This window comes from Hydra vulgaris, chromosome 09 (assembly GCF_038396675.1).
Source record: "Hydra vulgaris chromosome 09, alternate assembly HydraT2T_AEP".
Taxonomy (NCBI): domain Eukaryota; kingdom Metazoa; phylum Cnidaria; class Hydrozoa; order Anthoathecata; family Hydridae; genus Hydra; species Hydra vulgaris.
The window spans coordinates 47,916,822-47,925,000 of NC_088928.1; positions in this window are offsets into that span (position 1 = coordinate 47,916,822).

The following is an 8,179-nucleotide window of genomic DNA, read 5'->3' on the forward strand; positions in this document are numbered from 1 at the left end:
TTTTTATTTCTGAAACCATTTTACCATAATCATCTTTTTCTTTCATGAATTCTAAATGGTCAAATTAGCTGACAACCTTAAGCATAACTCTTTATCATTTGGAAACTTGTAACCTTTGAATTCGTTTTACAGAACTATTATAGTTTTTACGACAATTTCCTTTTTGAGCCTTTTTCAGAAATTTCTCAAATGATCAAACAGATTTATTAAAGTTTTTTTGTTGATATACTAAACTTTTTGATTAACATCAGTGCTAAGAGAGTACCATGGCATAGCGAGGGGTTCGCCTTGTAAGGTTCCTTCTCATGAAAAAATAGTTTCTCCGCAGTAGATGAAGAGTTTTGCCAGTTTACGGTAAGTATTAACTAAATACATGGCTTTGTAGTGGTCCAGCTGCTTCTTTTATTTCTTTTTGACAGTGTTGACTTATAGTTTTTCCCAGAGTTGTTAACAAGGCCAAAAGTAGCCAGCCCAAGGCCAAGGTCAATTTTCAAGGCCAAGACCAAGGCCAAAAGTTTCAAGGCCAAGACCTCAATTTTTGGCCTTAAGGCCAGGCCAAGTCCAAGGCTAAGGACTAACAGCTCTGGTTTTAACTACAATCCTTTGTAACACTATTCCTATGGGACATTTGTAATTGGAGCAAAGATCTTATATTGATCTTTATGAGTCTTTAGTCCCTTAAGCGTAGTAAAACTACGAGCACATCTTTTGCATTTAGAAACCATGCTAATTAAAGATTTTTTTCTTTTACTGAATAATTTTTTCATAATTTACAGTAACAAGAAACACCGTCTTTGATTTGTTGTTTACCGTACCAAGAAATACCGGTATTATAGCATAAAAAATATTTGGTTTAACTAGATGTTTCATTGTTTACCGCAAAGAAAGAAGATTAAATATTTTAATACTAAAAAAGAAAGTTAATCCAAGTGGTCTTCTGCAAAAATATTTGAGAAATTTACTGCTAGCGTGATGATTGATCACTAGCGTGATTATTGCTCACTAGCGTGATTATTGATTAATCACTAGCGTGATTATTGCTCAGAAGAGCCTGCTTTTGGTCCAATAGGGACATTTGTGCCGGAACACTATTTTGTTCTGATGGAAACCTGCGTTTTATTCGAACTAAAAGTTCAATCAGAAATGACAATACATCCTTGCGAAACTGAAATTCTTTTTCTCCTAATGGTTGACGGATTAACTGGGGTTCATATCGTCCATTCAACTCAATGGTACCAAGCTTTTTGCGGGTGGTAACTTCTGAAGAATCAATGTCGGCAAGAGTATGATCTGCAATATTTCTTATTTAATAAAGAGATTAAGAAGGAAACGATACTTGCTGATTACTCTGATGTACAACTTGTGTAGAAGGAAATTCTGAGACTGGAGTTCAATGTTCATGACGTTTACTTTGCCCAGTATGTGTAGCCAACGAAGAGAACAGGGCTGACGCCACGGGTTTTGAAATAGGGGGGGGGGGCACAATCATCAATTTCTAAAAAAAGTTCTCTATATCTAGAATTTTCTTTAAAAAAAAAGATCCTTTAGAAAAAAAGCGGGGTAGGCACATGCCCCCCTGGTGTTGTCGGCCCTGGAGAAGCTTGTGCTTTATGCCAATTTTTTCTGGAAGGCTAGATTCTTTTGGTTTGGTGAAAAATTTATTGATGTTTAAAGTTTTGCTTCGAACATTTTTAAGTGCTTCTGTGTGGCTTTATGTACTAATAAAGAAGTTTTGTTAACATTATGAACAGACGGTTCTTTTTGTAGTGTAGCGGTTTCAAAGTCCAGTTTTAACCAACCTTTTTGTTCACTATCTGTTAGCCATTGCTCACAGAACGCCTGCTGGTACCAGGTCTTCGATTTTTTACGCGGCAGGGTGTTTGGTGCGGTGCCAATAGTTTTTCTGTCATCGTCGTCGTTCAATTTTTACTTATACTGAATATCTTATCAAAATTTATTAAAAATATATTTAGTATGAAAAAATCGAAAACAAAAATGTTTTTAATAATATTTTTACATAGTTTTAAATTTCAAACCAAACATTAACAGTTCAAATAAAAACTAAATAACAAATAAAAACAAAAAACCAAAGACTATCGTTCAACAATTCAATATTTATTGATAAAATACAGATAGAGAGCAAGTGTTATTCCTTTCCTTGGAATTCTAATTGACGAAAACCTTACATGGGGAAATCACATTACAACTCTATGTAACAAAATCTCAAAAAATATTGGAAAAATATACAAAGCAAGAAACTTTGTTAAAAAACATAACTTAATTTAGCTTCATTACTCATTTATCCATTGCTATATTAACTATGCAAATATTGCTTGGAGTAGTGCTAAAAAAAGTAAGTTAGAACCCCTCTATCAGCAACAGAAGCATCTTGCACGTGTAATTAACTTTAAAGATCGTTATACTCAAGCAAATTCACAAACAAATTTTGGAAGATTCTTTATTTCATATCGTGGCGATTTTTCTCGTGGTTTGAGTTACGCAACTTTTAAAAGTAAACTTAAAAAATGTATAATCTCACTAGATAACATACTTGTATATTTTTAAGCTCGTTTTTTGTTTTTGTTTTTTTTGTTTTTTGCTTTTTGTTAATTAATATATTTTGTAAACGATTTTTAAATACTGTAAACGGTTCTTGAAGATTTTTAGATATTGTAAACGGTTCTCGACGACAGGGCCACTATAAGAACACGATGTCTCGACAACAGGACAAATATAAGAACACGAAAACTCTACGAGTATCCGTGTTCTTATATTTGATCTATGTATTAAGATTATTTCTTATTTTTACTTGAATATATAAGAGCAAAAAAAAAAAAGTTGAAATTTTATTAAATAAAGTTTAGAATTCGAACCTTTAAATTAAAGTTTGAATACCAACCTTCAAATTTTCTTAAACTGTTAAGTTGATTGCGCAAAGAGACAGTCAAATATAAATCTTATTTTTATTAACAAAAACCCCAAAATTGAAATATACTTAAATTTGGCAATATTTTCCAAAAAAAAACCAAGAAACCTAGAAAGCAATAAAAAAAACCTAGATCTAGTAAAAAAACCTAGATGTAGTAACCAGTGACGGATCCAGAAATTTTTTGTGAGGAAGGATGGGGGAATGGATGTTAAAATATTTTTATATTTGGTACCATATTTGCGTCATCCTCATATTTGGGAGGAAGATATGCATACCGGCATTGTCCCCCCTCCCTCCTTGGATCTGTCATTGGTAGCAATAATGATCGTAATTTTTGATTCTGAAAATCGATTTTTTTAGTCGCGCAAAGCATTGTGGAATTGATATCGGACTATATATCGGGTATTGCACTGACACGGTTAGCACGGATCCCGAAAAATGCCTACCTAGCTGACCAAAGAACGCCACTTATACGGAAAGATAGCGTACACATCAAGGTACCCTGTGATGCAAATTTTGAAATCTTTTAATTTTGTCCGCGGAAACAAATTTAATTTGAATGTTCAAGTTGATTAAAATTTTGACTTCATAGTGCGCCAATAAAAACACTTGTAGAATATGAACCACTCTATATAATTTGATTATATTGGTGTAAATGTAGCCTATAGCCACGCCAAACTCTTGACAAAATTTCAGTCTAACTGGTTTACTGGTTTAGAATTTATGGCAGTTTTACTTTAAATTTTGTTAGTCTTTTGCTACTTATGCCTCAAAGCGTTACCGATTACTTTGATATTCGGTCACTATTTTTAAAATAATGGTTACACGAGTGTTCTACTATGTAATACCAACAATTTTTATTACAAATATTTTATTGATACATGTACCATTTTCATTTTATAGACCAAAATATTGATTTGCTACTTAAAGCGTGGTTTGAATCCGTTGACACGGCTTTCAAAGTGTGTAGAGGGGGGGGGGGGGGGTTCCAACTCCTCTTATTCTAAATAAAAAACAACATTTCTAAAAAAAGAGTCTACATTTCTCAAACAAAAGGTCCTAAAAAAAAAGTGAGTAGGCTATGGCCCCCTGGCCATGAATGCATGGCGTGAACATATCAACATTTCCTAAGGTAAAAACTACATCCAAAATGTTTAAAAAAGTGCAAAACCTGGTCAAATGACTACCAGTTGGTAAAACAAGCAAAAAAGCAGATCCCTTAAATTTTTTTGTATTGACTCTTGAAACCAACTTAAATACATTTACTTTCAAAATTAGGTGAAAAAGTAACTATTTCAACCCTATTTTTTATATTGTATTACCATAAAATAGTATCTGATTACATTTTAAGACTCGATTTTTGATTTTCTCCACAAAATATTTATTAATAAATAGCTCAATGTACTCTTTTTATACAAATACTCTATAATACTATTTTTAAAGATTGTGAAAATTTTCATTATAAGCCGTATGCTATGAATTTCAGCTGCCCAATCTCTAATAACTCAATTATTTTAGCAGTTCTTTAAAGATGCTTACTGTTTAGATCAATTATGCAGCGCAACAATCTTTCTTTGTACTCTAGATGATTATTGTTTCGCTTATATCTCAACCAATGTTGATAAAAATCTTGATGAGAAGTTTCGACAGTTTGTTCACTATAGGGTCCCAAGAGGGATCCTTTGTGACTGATGAAATCCTTGATGTGGTATGAGACAGCGTGAACTTTAGGTGTTACGCTTGCACCAGTTAACATTAAGTAACACCTTTTGAATTTTTCAATTCTTTCAGCAAAATCCGGCTGAAGGATGTATCCAAAGCAAGCCCTCACAGGATGTATCCAAAGCAAGCCCTCACAGGATGTATCCAAAGCAAGCCCTCACAGGATGTATCCAAAGCAAACCCTCACAGGATGTATCCAAAGCCTTCACAACTAAATTGAAGCTTTTGAATGCTTCAATTATGCACAAAATGTTGGGAACCATGTTTGTACCAGCAAGTTGCAGCAGCACCTCCACATTTTAAAGAAGTTTCCTGCATTCATTTCCCTCAAACTGGCCTCTATGATATGAGCTGAGTTGAATGTGGAGGGTGGCTTGCCACTTAACAGCTTCTATACAAGCAGTTTTAAGGTTCTTGAAAAGATGGTTGACAACTCCTAAGAGGAGATGCAATTCCATCGGATTAAATAAACTTGTTAAAACTGTAAACCAAACATCAAACAACAAGATGGTAGAACCAAATTTCGACATGAATATTCTTAGAGTAGGTAAACACTTTAGCGATTTCTTCACCTGCAGTGAATTAAAAATCACGGATGGAAAAGGAGATTCTGGTACAATTCGGGTTGTTGTTCACTGCAATGATTTATCAAATCTTGTGAGTCATGTCTTTAACCCGTTATTTGATAAGCCGTATTTAATTGTACATTTACAAGGGCTATAGTGGTCAATTTTGGAGCGCTGAGCACTACTTTGACCTAAAACCAATTTTTATCAAACTATATAGAGTGGTTCATATTCTACAAGTGTTTTTATTGGCGCACTTTGAAGTCAAAATTTTACTCAATTTGAACATTCAAATTAAATTTTTTTCCGCGGATAAAATTAAAAGATTTCAAAATTTGCATCACAGGGTACCTTGATGTTTTTCCGTATAAGTGGCGTTTTTGGGTCAGCTAGGTAGGCATTATCAGGATCCGTGCTAACCGTCCAGAAACAATAGATTTTTTAAAATGCAAGTGATTATGGAATGGATATTTAGATAAACAATTTTTTTTTCTTACAATTAAATTTTTAGAATTGAAGAGTGTTTTTCTAAAAGGAGTCATGTCTTTGTTATTTAAAAAAAAATAAAAAATAAAAAGTTTTCGAGCGAAGTATTTTTTGAATACCAATAGTTTTGTAATCGTAAATAAAAATGATGAACAATGAAAATGATGAACTAAGTTTTTATTTATACTAACATACTCGGTGTAGTTAGGCAATTTTAAAATATTATAGCGTCTGTATGATATTTTGTTGACTACGACATATTTCCTTTAAATGATCAGGTCTGTGAATTATGAAAAAACGAAAAATGATAAATTTTGCGGTATCATAAAATATAAATGTTTATAGCGAAAAAACCCAGACCGAAAGTTTTTTTTTTAAAAAAAAAAAAAAAAAAATCCCCTTAAAATCACTATCGCTTGTCCAAATTTGAATAAGATTTTAAATAAATACGTTTTTTTAGGTGAAATGAACTTTATGTTTAACAATATGATCTGTTCTGATCGTTTATTGGCAATTTTTCTTAATTATAAGCTCTTTTTTGGTCGGAATTCTAGTATTTTTTGTGGAAATTGGTAGAAAATTTGTGTTCGGACAACTTTATACAGTTAATATATGTCAAAACCGATTAGAACTAGGATCAATAGTATATTAAGGAATTTTTTCAAAAGATTTTTACTAAATTCAAGTTAACGCCAATGAGCGAAATTGATCTAAAGACTCCAAAATGGTGTTCTTTAGATTTACTATTACGGGTAGAAAGGTTTTGAAAATTATATATATAAAAAAAAGTTTCTTTAAATATTAAAAAAAAACCTTAAGCAAAAAATATTATACCATATGAAGCTCTTGTTTGGACATAATATGCTGATAAAATCACGCTAATTCGAAATAAAAGAATTCGAATAATTTGTAAATCGCCTTAACTACACCGAGTAGTACCAAGTTGTACCTTTTTTAATAACCCGAATGTTAAAAAACTCAATTTTCGAAAAAATAGACTTTTGAAAATGCGCCCCTCAATTATTTACTTTTTTAAGAATTTTTTATCCTCAATGAAGAAATGTGATTTAATGTAATAAAAATAAAATGCAAAACGTTTTTTATTTTTTATTTTTATTTTTTAAATGTCATGGGTATATGGAAGTTTTTAAAACATGTCAGACAGCAGTCGACACCAGATGTTAAAGATCTAGTATAACAACTTTAACAAGGAGGTATAGACTGGAGAATGAAGTTAGAATACGTCATTTCTCAACGAACAGTTTTAGTATTAACATAACTTTCTATTAAGCATCGCATATTTATCATAATTTAAAGTTAACCAATCACATTCCACTTTTAACAAAAACTACCTAATGATATTGTTTCAAAACGTCATAAGCAATTGAAGCATTGCAAATAAAAGATGGAAGTTTAAAAAATTCGTAAAAAATATTTAAGGCCGCTTTCCACAAGACGAAATATTTGAACGAAGCAAATTTTTTCGTTGATGCGCAGATAAAACATTTTTCTAATTAATTTTCTGATTAATCAATTCGGTGCAGCGCAAAAAAATCGGATTTATTTCGATTTTTTGCGAATTGTTACGAGCGAAAACCAATATATTTAAATAGTATATCACGTGAAGTCAACATTTAATAATGCTTTCGATTTCGAAATTTACTATACATACTAATGTACTATACTTACACATCACTAAAAGATTCATCTTCTGTCAAAGTTCTGTTACTGTTACTTCTTGCAGTAACAGTTTTTCTACAGAAGTGTTTTTATGAAAAGTTAGCACCTAATTTCTTAAATATTCTAAAAAAATCAAAGCGGCATTTAGTCACGATGAAAAAAGTTCTCTTTTTTTTCGTCTCGTGGAAAACGGCCTTTTGAGTTATTCTTTTGTGCTTTTTAAACGACTGAAAAAAAATTTCTAGATTAGAATTGAATTAACAAATGTCTAGATCAAAATTGGAAGTATTTTTGCCGGATTTACGAAAAGGTATTTTATATCTTTATATATAGAATATAGCAATTTGTTTTTAAATCCAGCAAAAATACTGCAACACAAAATGAAATCCTGGAGAGAGATGTTAAGTTCCTTGCCGAAAAAACGTACTTTAAGAACGCAACAAACCTATAACGAAACGAGGAAGCAAAAGAAAAGGTTCAACCTAGTTGTAGATTGTCTAAAACTTTGATATTTATACCTAGTATCGAGGTATTCAAAAATCATTTACTTTAAGTAGATCATGATTTTTGTGGTGATTACTTCTTAATAATTGGAACAGTTGTTAAAAACTTATCCAGCCAACTTTTAAGAGAGTAATAAATTTTGATTACAGCCAATCCATTAAAGAAGAAAAAACTGTTTCATAAGAAAAATGCGGGAATTATTTTACCTAACGGTCCGCATAATAATTTTAAGGCCATCTATGATAAAATTGCTACAGAAACGTTTAATGTTTAACGTCGTTTCATTAGTTAC